At 35.5% G+C, this 13,103-nt stretch overlaps 1 protein-coding gene across 1 annotated transcript in view; it reads right to left on the bottom strand.

Annotated features, from left to right (window-relative positions):
- Positions 1 to 13,103, bottom strand: part of Clvs1 (clavesin 1) — a 220,092-nt gene that overhangs the window by 53,050 nt on the left and 153,939 nt on the right. The window lies entirely within an intron of this gene.

Here is a 13,103-nt window from a genome sequence, read left to right on the forward strand (position 1 = left end):
TTCCGCATTGAAAATATATGACCTCCTGCCTGGCACAGAGCGTGTGTGGCCTGGGTGGTGAGGGGAGTCTGATTCTCCATTACATTAGGCGATCAAGGCTTTAGCGCCCACTGGCTCTAAGCAGGGTCTCTCTCTGCTCTCCTCTCTGCTCTCCCTCCTCCCACCCTCTCCATGACATTGTAGTATCCTCACAACAACTGAACTTTTTGGTGAGTGAGTGCCAGCTGTGTGGGAAGGGGCTGCAAAAGGATTCTAAAGATTTTGGGAAAGGAGGTTGTCTGAATTGACCAACGTCTAACAAGATTCACTGTCAAAGACTTCACAGATCACAGCGCGATCTCCTTCCTCTGTCCCGGATCATTGCAGGTCCCAGGGGAAAGATACTTGCTGATTGAAGGACTAGCTGATCCCCCTGAGTCATAGGTACATTCTTATCTGCAGATCAACACATTTTTACAAATATCAGATTAAAATAAATCTGATATTGAGTACAGAGCAGGGCATGAGCTTTTGATTGAAAAGCCTGGAAACTGCTCTCAGCACTATTTAGATCCACAGGACAAAGGACCTTGACCATGAAGTCTGTATTCATCTGGGGAGATCACATCCTGATGAATGGTTTCAGCAGATTGGGTTTATCTTGGCTAATGGAATTAAAAAAGCAGAAACATCTAAATGTTATTTGAGTTGCTAAGTTTCCTGTCAATCGGTTTCACTGCAACAAACATCTTTGTAAAGTGTTACAAGATGAAAGCAGAGGGAACTAACAGTTCCAGCAGGGAGCTGATCCCTGTGGGTGTATAAAATGCCTTGCCTGGGTCTTTTTTAGTAACAAGGAAAGAGGGTTATTAACTTTTTTTTCAGAACTCTTTGAGTCTACAGGATCCCTAGGCATCTTCCACACCAAGACCTAGTTTCTAACATGAGTACATGAAACTGTGCTTAAGGGTTGACATTTGAAAAATTTAAAAATAATTTTTGTCTCTATCTAGACATTTTACGATGTAGAAAAAAGAAATATTTCAAAGGCTAAATGAGACAATTTCAGTAAAAGGTCCTTGTTTTTCATGGTAATTTTTTGTTTCATGTATCTTACTTTGAAAAACTTCATGAAACCATCAAATTACTGTGTTAGAGAGATCATCTACACTAATGTGTACATTTGTCATGATCTCTTACTATTCCAGACCTAATTTAAGAAGTATAAAAATTCTTAGTAATGTTGTCTTTTTTATGGACAGTTCAGGATCTAAAAAATTTTTGATTCCTTAAAGAGAGAAGCCATTCCCAAAAGTTTGTCCTTTGTAAAAAGTGTTATATGTGAGTCTTGCTTTTTTGGACTACTTTCAACCTCTTGTTCAGAAATATGATGCATTATTTCACACAATAAATATGAGTTTTTTAGGGGCTATAGAAAAATGAGAATAAAGCATTTATTTATAAAGCTAAGGTTTTACTATCTTTTTAAATAAGACCATTAAGAGGGTTTTTATTTCTACTGATAGGCTATTGTACTCTACACTTCTAGGTTATTAAAGTGCAAAAAAACTCTGAATAATACTCAAGAGAGAGTAAGAAAAATCACTAAGAAAGTATTAATCTTTAGAAAATACCAAGAGAGACTTAGTTTTAGTTTGTGAAACCTCAAACTAAAACTTTTATTTGTGTCAGGAGAGATTGAAAGAAAATTATAGGTCAGAGACTGTGTAAGTTCTGACTAGGATATGACCTGACCACAGAAAGGAGGTTGGGCTGTTACTGCCCTCATTCAAGTCAGTTGGTGAATGTGTGCAGATAGACACATGTAAACCTGTGCCTCGTAGTTCTGGGCTTGGGCAAGAGTAAAAACTAGGATTCTTTTTCTTCAGGAATCTCCTATAAAATTTAAATAAAAGATCCTCCTGTCTAATAGGGCAATGTGCAAATTTTCTGGGTATTCCTGAATAGGTCTGGCTATGTTACTAATAATAATGATGTATGCATTTGTGTGTGTGTGTGTGTGTGTGTGTGTGAAGGGAAGGGAAAGTTAGCAAGCACAGCCTTCTTATGGTCAATGCCCACGATTGTTGGTTGCCTTTACCTGATCACATTAGCAGAGATAAAGGGGAAGTTGTCAGTCACACAGGTTACGCAGGACCTTTAAACCTAAGCCCACCACCTTCAGGGAGAGGCATTTCTTAGTGGGGAGCAAAGTTTGTGAAGATAGGCTTTAATTCAATGACAGGAAAGGACTGTTTTTTAGAGTTCTTGGGGACTAAAAATATGTATCAAAACATACCCTAGGTTCAAGAAAGTCATAAAAGTTCTGTACTTTCTATACATTTAACAATAAGAATATGACATTGTTCCAAATTATAAACAGGTTAAAATCATAAAATGTATCCACACCCCATTTGTTTTAAATTAATTTTGTTTCCTTACTATGAAAAGGAGACACATTCTAGAAAAGTAAAAAACAGATAAAGACTATTACTTAGACAATTAGAAAATGAAGACATAAAAAGGGAAAAAAATCAGTATAATCTCATTGCTAAAGACATACTCTTTTTTTGTGTGTGGTACTGAAAATAGAATCCAGAGTTGCTTTACCATGGAACTACATGCCCAGTCCTTTCTAAATTTTTTATTTTGAGACTGGGTGTCACTAAGTTGCTGAGGCTGGCCTTAAACCTGCGATTCTCTTGACTCAGCCTCCCAAGTCACTGGGGTTACAGGCACTCTTACTATTTTCTATCATTCAGAATAGGCTACATAATGCTTTTTTAACAAACAACTCCTGCATTGCTATTATTTAAGACTATAAAGATTGATTTCTTTCTTGCATTATATGTTCTGTCCTGCTTGAATTACCCTCAGCCAGAGAAGCAGCCTCCCCTAGCCAGCGCAGTGCTTCTAACCACAACTCAGGGAAATTGCATAGAAACGTCATAGTTTAGCTCTTAAAGTAGAAACTCAAAATGACATGCTACCAAGTGACATGTCACATATCAAAGGCCAAATACATGCCTGACTTTCAGGCAGTCAGGAAGTGGAAGTATCATGTGCCCAGTAGAAGAAGGTCCAAAAATGTTGGTGAATCAAACTAAAAAACAACTCAGGCTCTTCTGACCTTTCCTTCCCCTCCCCCGCCTTTTTTCCCTTTCTAGATGGAACTGTTTTTTAAGCACTTGGACTTAGTAACTAATGATTGACAGCCTACAACATGCCTGACTTGATGCAAATGATACAAAACTGTTATTTTTTGAATATGGTGTGTCCCCTCCAAAACTCATGTTGAAACTTAATCCCCATTGTGAGGTATCAGGAAGGTGGAAACTTAATCAAACTCTGGTGTTTAGAGATGGAACCTTTGGGCAGTAATTAGGATTAGATAGGGTTTGGATGAAGTACCAATAATTGAATCCTCGTGCTTTTATAAGAAGAAAGAGACCAGAGGAGATATATATACATACTTGCCTTGTCCGTTGGCATGTGCTGTCCTGCACAACCTTGTGCCTCTGCCAGCAAGAAAGCCATCATCAGATGTGACCCCTCAACCTTGGACCAGAACCATGAGCCAAAATAAACTTTTTTTTGGACAACCTACCCAGTCTGTGGTATTGTGTCATAAGTAACAGAAAACAGACTACGAGAATTTGAGGAATACAAGTATTGAGTTTACAGAGTACTGGGGAAAACAGAACATTATTATTTTATAAAGCTTTATTTAAAGTATTTAATTCTACCCTAAACAATTAGTTCATGCCTGGCACTTCTTCAATTCAGCACATATTTATGAGTGTCTGTTATATGTCAAACACTGGGTTACATTGTCTAAATTGTATTTGCCAGAAACTGCTACTTACGGGGGCCCTCCATGATTTTAACCCCCTTTTCGGTCTTCTCTAAGCTAAGTGTTACCCATGCCCCACACTGCAGAGGTCAGCAGCTTTTAATTTTATGGTGATCTCAAGGTAAAGTTATGACTTCAAAAGAGGAACCTATTAAACATTTAGATAAGCAAGAGTTCTTTAGATTCTTAATACCTTACTCTGATCTACAATTCTATACAATTCAGTCTCAAACTCCATGACACAAGAAGAGTTGTGACAAACTTAATCCCCAGAGGTGTAGACCAACTCCACCCAATTAACAGTTTTCCCTTTTAAGACTACTTTATTCTCTTCTCCTGATGTATTATTTTTAAACTTAAAACATAGGACTCTTTCACATAAGCCTAAGGAATGAAAACAGGAAGCCACCCTTCAGCAATAACATATCCCCTAAAGGGACCATCTCAGAATTCTCCTACTCTAATGAAGGACTTTCACACATACAATAGTAGCTGAAAGTCCCTGCAGTGTATTTCAATATCTTATTATGCAAGTGTCATCAAATTTCTGCTTCTGCAAAGATGGAGTGGACATACTTCTCCCCAGTTCTCTAGCTAAGCAGCAACACTAAGCACTAGTCATTGTACATAAAATAAGCATCAGAGAACTCTGCAGGGGGAGATTAGAAGGTAGAACAAGTAGGGACCTCAGGACAGGACAGGATGGAGGACAGGATGGAGAATTCCCGTATATCCTTTTTTTTTGTTACATACAACATGCGGTGCAGAAAAAGGTAACAATGTGGGAACATCAATTGGTGCATCTGAAAAGTAAAAACAAACCACTCAGAAAGGCTACTCTTTACTCAAAGAGTCTAGTACAGAGCAGCCTAGCCTAGCCTAGCAAGATAGACAAATGTTAGAAAATAGTTGCTTTATTATATTCAAACACTGCAACAATATGTGCATATATATGCATATATATTTATAAATATATATATATATATATATATATATATATATATATAAATATATATATTTCCTTCATCACCTCACTACCAAAGCCTGAGTGGCAGCCTGGAATCTCATGCTCAGGAGGCTACAACTAGATGAATATTATCCTTGCTAGGAGAATACTGTAGAAAGTCAAGTAGAGATCCAGACCTTAGTCCCCAACAGACAGTAATTACCCCTTCCTCCACCCTTGTGGTGTCAATGGGGACCATATGGGGAGCCAGGACCCCTCTGAATTTCCACATCAATAAAAAGGACCCCTTTACACGCCTCACTGGGATGGTGTCAGATAGTGCACAGTCAAAACTTTAATCATTTTCCACTGGTGATGGGGCCAGCCCCACCACAGTGTCAGTGGAAACCATGTGGGGAAAGAGAGTTGCCACCCTAGCCCTGCCTCTCCTTGGGTATCAAAAGAGACTGAGTCACTTGGTAATAATGAGGCAGCACACGCTGCTTCCCCTCAAGAGTGGTGTCAAGAATGGTATGAATCTGCATCATGCACAACCACAGAAATGAAAAGTTGTACCCCATTTGTGTACAATGAATCAAAATGCAGTCTGTAAAAATAAAAAAAATAAAATTTAAAAAATAGAATAAAAAAAGATATTTTTACAGGCATTTATTTGTAAATAGAAAAAGACCAGCTAGAACAAAATGTTTACACAGATGCAGAATTTCAGAACATTGCACAGAAATATCTAAACTAAAATTAAAAAAATCACCATTCATATCAAGAACCAGAAAGATCTCAAACTGAACAAAACATGATGATTAATAGAAACCAACATGAAATGATGGAGATGTAAGAACTACATGACAAAGATTTTCAAATTAGCCATCATAAGAATAACTCAGCAGAAATTGTGAACTTGCTTGACAGAGTGAAAAAATAGAAAGTTTCAGCAAAAAAAAAAAAAAAAAACTAGTTTAGCAAAGAAAAAGAAAAGAGAAAGAAGAATCACATTGAAATGTTGAACTAAAAAATGTAATGATCAAATAACTAAATCAAGATGGGCACAATAGCATAATGGAAGGGACAGAGGAAAGAATCAGTGAACTAGAAAATAGATACATAGAAATTACCCAACCTGAACAACAAAGAGAAAGTAGACTTTAAAAACTGAACACAAATGCCATAATATTATTCTTCTTTATAACTGAATAGTATTCCATTGTATGTATGTATGTATGTATATATATATATATATATATATATACATACACACACACACCAGAGTTTCTTTGCCCATTCATCTGTTGAAGGGCATCTAGGTTGGTTCCACAATCTAGCTATTGTGAACTGAGCTGCTATAAACATTGATGTGGCTGTGTTACTGTAGTTTGCTTATTTTTAAATCCTTTGGGTATAAACCCAGGAGTGGGATAACTGAGTCAAAAGGTGGGTCCATTCCAAGTTTTCTGAGGATTCTCCACACTGCTTTCCAGAGAGGTTGCACCAATTTGCAACTCCACCAGCAATGTAAAAGTGTGCCTTTTCCCCCACATCCACTCCAACACTTATTATTGTTTGTGTTCTTGATAATAGCCATTCTAATTGGAGTAAGATGAAATCTTAGAGTGGTTTTAATTTGCATTTCTCTAATTACTAGAGATGTTGAACACGTTTTCATATATTTATTAATTGCCTGTGTGTCTTCTTCTGTAAAGTGTCTGTCCAGTTCCTTGGCCCATTTATTGATTGGGTTCTTTGTATTTTTGGTGTAAAATTTTGTAAGTTCTTTATAAATTTTGGAGATAAGTGCTCTATCTGAAGTGCATATAGAAAAGATTTTCTCCGACTCTGTAGGCTCTCTCTTCACATTCTTGATTATCACGCTAAGTGAAATAAGCCAAGCCCCCAAAACCAAAGACTGAATGTTTTCCCTGATAAGTGGAGAATGATGTATAATGGGGGTCAGGGGGTGGGGAGTGAGAGAAGAATGGGGGAACTTTAGGTTATGTAGAAGGAAATGAAAGGGAGGAGTTATGAAAGATGGTGGAATGAGACAGACATCATTACCCTATGTACATGTATGATTACATGAATGGTATGAATCTACATTGTGCACAACCATAGAAACAAAATGATGTACCCCATTTGTGTACAATGAATCAAAATGCAGCCTGTAAAAAATTAAAAGATAAATAAAAAAATTAAAAAAAAACTGAACACACTATCAAGAGATCTGTAAGTGTATAATAAGTAATTTTACATTTACATCACCAGAGTCATGGAAAGAGAGAATAAAGAGGGCAGGGCTGGACAGATACTCAAAAAAATAATGGTTAAAAACATCCAAGTTTATCAAGAAACATAAACCTATAGATTTTTGATGCAAAGACAAATCATGGTTATATTTCTTAAAACTATAGGCAAAATATTGAAGGTAGAAAATACTATATTTGCCCACAGGGCAAAAACAAAAGGAATAGCAACTGATTTATCATTAGAAACCATGGAAGCCAGAATGATGTAGAACAATATTTTTCGTGGGCTAAAAGAAAAGAACCATCAACCCAAAATTTTATACCCAGTAAAAATATCTCTCAGGGATGAAGGGGAATCCAAGAAATTCTTACAGGGAGGAAAATTTTTTTTTAGAAGACCTACCTTAAAAGTATTACTTAGCTTAAGGGAATTCTCTTAGACATAGGAAACAGTAAAAGAAACCTTAGGTCACAGAAAAGAAACAAACAACACTGTAAGCAAAAATATAGGTTAAGTACTATATTTTTCTTTTTCTCTTGAGCTTTCCAAATTATCTTTGAAATTCTAAATTTCTTTTGAAGCAAAGATGAAGATGCTCTGATGTGGTTCAAAACATATTTGGGAGAAATGTTTAAGACAATTATATATAAATTGAGGAGAGAAAAAGAAGGTACAGTGAGGTATGGTTCCTCTACTTCACTTGGTCTAGTAAAATGCTGATGAAAAAGACTGTAAAAAATTGTGAATGTGAAATGTCAGACCTAAAGAAACCACTAAAAATCTAACAGAGATATAGTCAATAACGCTACAAATAAAATAGAATACTAAGAAGGACTGCAAGTAATCCAGAGGAAGGCAGGAGAGGGAAAAATGGAGAAATGCAAAACACAGAATAAATAGAAAAAAATAAAATAAAATAACTTGCTTAAATTGTAACATGATAACAAATATAAGTGATCTAAATATACAAATTATGTATAGAGATTAGCCGAGTAGATTAGAAAACATGACCCTCTGTATAGGCTATTTAGAGGGAATTCATTTTAAATATAACTGCGTAGGCTACAACATATTTGAAGCAAAAACAGAAAGACCTGAAAAGAGAATAGACAAATCCATAATTACTGTTGGGAACTTCAGTATCCCTCTATTAACAAGTGAGAGACTTTTAGGTGCAAAATAAGCAAAGAAATAATAGAACTCAACAGTGCCATTAATCAACAGAATCTAACTGATATTTATAAAATACTCCATGCAACAACTACAGAATATATTTTCTTTTTGAATGTCCATAGAACATACATCTATTCAGGCCATAAAAATCTGAACAAAAGTATAGTCACATAAAGTAAATTCTCTTTCATAATGCGATCAATCTAGAAATCAACAGAAAGATAATCAAGAAAGCTTAACTAGCCAGGTGAGGTGGTGAGTGCCTATAATCCCAGAAGCTCAGGAGGCTGAGGCAGGAGGATCACAAGTTCAAAGCCAGCCTCAGCAAAAGCAAGGTGCTAAGCAAGTTAGTTAGACACTGTCTCTAAGTAAAATACAAAATAGACCTGGGAATGTATCTCAGTGGTTGACTGCCTCTGAGTTCAATCCTCGGTATCCCTCACATCCCCCCAAAAAGAAACCTTAACTAAACATCACAAATCTAAATAAATCAGAATCAAAAGAAGTCAGGTCAAAGAAGAAGTCTTAAGGGAAATTTAAAAATACATGGAAATGATTATAAAACACATCAAAATCTATGGGACACAGCTAAAGCAGGGCTGACAGGAAAATATGTAGCAGTAAATAATAGTTTAAGGAGAGAGATCTTGAATCAATTATCTAAGCTCCCGCTTTAATAGTCAAAATTTAGAAAAGACAATAAAACCTAAGTGAGTAGAAGAAAGGAAATAATAACCAGAAATCAGCGAGGTTAAAATAGAGAAGATAAAGAAAATCAACAAAACAAAGAGCTGATTCACTGAAAAGGTTTCTAATATTAGCCAACTTCTAAGAAGACTGACAAAAAGAAGAGTCACAAATCAGGAACAAAACAGTGGCTATCACTACAGACTTTGGAAGGACAGTCAATACTCCCATGGCTCTGCATACATCCAGCTGACAATCAGAAGGAAATGGATCATTTGCTTAGGAAGCACACACGATCACAACTCACTTAGCATGAAGTAGATAATTCAAGTAGCCCTATAATTAGTAAGAAAACTAATTTTTAAATTTAAAAAGCACAAATAAATTCTCAGGCTCAGAGTGGGAGAAAAATCTTTTCCACTTCAGATAGAGCACTTATCTCCAAAATTTATAAAGAACTTACAAAATTTTACACCAAAAATACAAAGAACCCAATCAATAAATGGGCCAAGGAACTGGACAGACACTTCACAGAAGAAGACACACAGGCAATTAATAAATATATGAAAAAGTGTTCAACATCTCTAGTAATCAGAGAAATGCAAACTAAAACTACTCTAAGATTTCATCTTACTCCAATTAGAATGGCTATTATCAAGAACACAAACAATAATAAGTGTTGGCATGGATGTGGGGGAAAAGGCACACTTTTACATTGCTGGTGGAGTTGTAAATTGGTGCAACCTCTCTGGAAAGCAGTATGGAGAATCCTCAGAAAACTTGGAATGGACCCACCTTTTGACCCAGTTATCCCACTCCTGGGTTTATACCCAAAGGACATAAAATTAGCATACTACAGTACAAAGTCACATCAATGTTTATAGCAGCTCAGTTCACAATAGCTAGATTGTGGAACCAAATTAGATGCCCTTCAACAGATGAATGGATAAAGAAACTGTGGTATATATACACAATGGAATATTATTAAGCCATAAAGAGGGATAATAATATGGCTATTGCAGATAAATGTATTAAGTTGGAGAATATCATGCTAGGTGAAATAAGTCAATCCCCAAAACCAAAGGCCTAATGTTTTGCCTGATAAGTGGATGATGATATATAATGTGGATGGGTAAGAGAAGAATGGAGGAACTTTAGATTATGTAGAGGGAAAGGAGAGGGAAGGGGGTATGAAAAATAGTGGAATGAGACAGACATCATTATCCTATGTATATGTATGATTACACGAATGGTATGAATCTAAGTCGTGTACAAACATAAAAACGAAATGATGTGCCCCATTTGTGTACAATGAATCAAAATGAAGTCTGTAAAAAAAATAAAATAAAATAAAATAAAGTAAAATAAAAAATTCTCAGGCTCAGAATTTTGCCACAGAATTACCACCAATTCTACATGATCTCTTCCAGAAAATAGAAGGAACATTTCCCAATTCATTTATAAAGTTGATACCCAAATAAGACAAAATAATAACAAAAAGTAAAATGGTAGACTGCTAGTCTTCATCAATACCGATGGAAACATCCTTAACTATTAGCAAATAGAATTCAGCAATATATGAGAAATAGTTTACACTATGCCAAGTGGAGTTTATTCCAGAGATGCAAGGCTGGTTCAATATTCAAAAATCAATAAATGTAATTGCAAGGGCCACATTTTCTAGTTTTCATCTTTGACACTTTGACCTTGTGGACTAGGGAGAGGCTGCCCCACATAGGGTTAGCTGATTTCCAGGGAGAGCAAATGACTGTCCTGGGAGTACTTCTCTCTCTGACAGGCAAACTAACCAATCCAACATCTAAAATCCCAAATACCTATTTTATCAGGTTCTTGCTTCTAGGCCACTCTTCCCTGAGGTTTAGGCCTGTTTCTCTTCTTTGATCATTTGCTTTCTGTGAAAAACACAATAAAAGCCTTTTCCCATGTTTCTCCCTCACATTCTCTGCCTTCTGACTGACCTTGCTTTTTCCCATTTAGCCCCTCTGTGGCCAGCATACCCTTTGATTCTAGAAATCTGTAAATATAAAAAATTTCTTCTTTCATGACAGCTATATCTATGTTTGCTGGACTGTGACAGCTAATGAAGACAAAGCCCTTGCATTGTTACAAAAGTAATCCCTTGTTAGTAGTCTGAGGAAGAAAAAAATTGAATGTTCATATAAATTGATGCAGAGAAGGACTTTGATAAAATTCAATACCAATTCATGATAACAATTGCCAGAAAAATAGGAACTGAGAGGGGCTTACTGAACATTATTAAAAATCGTCCAATAATGCCCTACAGTGTGTGTTATACTTCATGGCAAAAAAATGAAAGCTTCCCCCTAATATCTGCTCTCATCTCTCTTATTCCGCAGAGTGCCAGTGATAAGACCAAGAAATAAGCAGTGATAAGACAAGAAATGGAACTAAAACACCTATAGTTTGGAAAGAAAGGAATAAAGCTATCTTTATTTGCAGATAACATTATTGTCTCTGTAAAAAAATCTCAAGGAATTTATTTAAAAAACTCCAAAATAATACATGATTTCATCAACATTTTAAGATACAAGATACACATACAGAAATCAATCCTATCTATGTACTAGCAATCAGTGTTAGGATACCAAAATTTAAAAAATATGTCTCTTAGAATTGCTCAAAAAAATTAAACATTTCAGTGTAAATCTATCAAAACACATTCAAGATATAAATGCTGAAAAGTATGCAATATTGATGAAAGAAATCAAGGAAGATCTAGACATACCATGTTTGTGTTCTATAATATAATATACATGTTAATTCCCCTTAAAATGATACATTTGTTGTAATATCTATCAAAATCCAAGTATTTTTTTTCAAATATTTATAGAATTATCCTAAAACTTATGTGGAACGTCATAGGCCTTAGGACAGTTAAAGTTATTTTGGAAAAAATATAAAGTAGAAGGAATAATTCTATCCAATTTCAAGGCTTATTATATATTTATATTAATAAAAAACTGTGTGATGTTGGTGAAGGGGAAGATGAATAGATCTAGGAGACAGAAAGGAGGACCCAGAAAGATCCATGCAACTGTGTCTAGCTAAGGTTTTTGACTAACGTCCAAAGCCATTTCAGTGTAGGAAAGATAGCTTTTCAAAACACACTGAAGTAATTGGACATCCATAGGCAAAAATGAACATAACTTTAACCTCTTTTCTCAGACAAAAGTTGTTCAAAATTCATGACCTTTCATGACTAAGCAAAGAATTCTTACATTGCACTCTGAAAGCATGATCTGTACAATGAAAAAAAAAATAATAAACTGAGTACGCTGTGAAATGCTCTGTGAAAGTCCATGTGAAGTGGATGAAGAGAGACAACTATAGACTATGAGGAAATATTTGCTAATCACATATCCTACAAAGTACTAGTACCTAGAATACATAATGAGTTCTAAAATATAACAGTTTGAAAATAAGCATTCACAAGTATTTTATTTTTTTCGATGCTATTGTGAATGGGGTAGTTTTCCTAATTTCTCTTTCTGAAGATTCATCACTTATGTATAAAAATGCATTGGATTTATGAGCATTGATCTTGTAACCTGCTACTTTACTGAATTCACTTATGAGTTCTAAAAGTTTTCTGGTGGAATTTCCAGGTTCCTCTAAATATATAATCATGTCATCAGCGAACAGGGATAGTTTGAGTTCTTCTTTTCCTATTCGTATCCCTTTAATTTCTTTGGTTTGTCTAATTGCTCTGGCTAGAGTCTCAAGGACGATGTTGAATAGAAGTGGTGAAAGAGGGCATCCCTGCCTTGTTCCAGTTTTTAGGGAGAACGCTTTCAGTTTTTCACCATTTAGAATGATATTAGCCATGGGCTTAGCGTATGGCCTTTACAATGTTAAGGAATGTTTCCACTACCCCAGTTTTTTCTAGTGTTTTGAGCATGAAGGGATGCTGTATTTTATCAAATGCTTTTTCTGCATCTATTGAAATAATCATGTGATTCTTGACTTTAAGTCTATTGATATGGTGAATGACATTTATTGATTTCCGAATGTTGAACCAACCTTGCATCCCTGGGAAAAAACCCACTTGATCATGGTGCACTATCTTTTTAATATATATTTGTATGTGATTTGCTAAAATTTTGTTGAGAATTTTTGCGTCGATGTTCATTAAGGATATTGGTCTGAAATTTTCTTTCCTCGATG

This window comes from Sciurus carolinensis, chromosome 1 (assembly GCF_902686445.1).
Source record: "Sciurus carolinensis chromosome 1, mSciCar1.2, whole genome shotgun sequence".
NCBI lineage: Eukaryota > Metazoa > Chordata > Mammalia > Rodentia > Sciuridae > Sciurus > Sciurus carolinensis.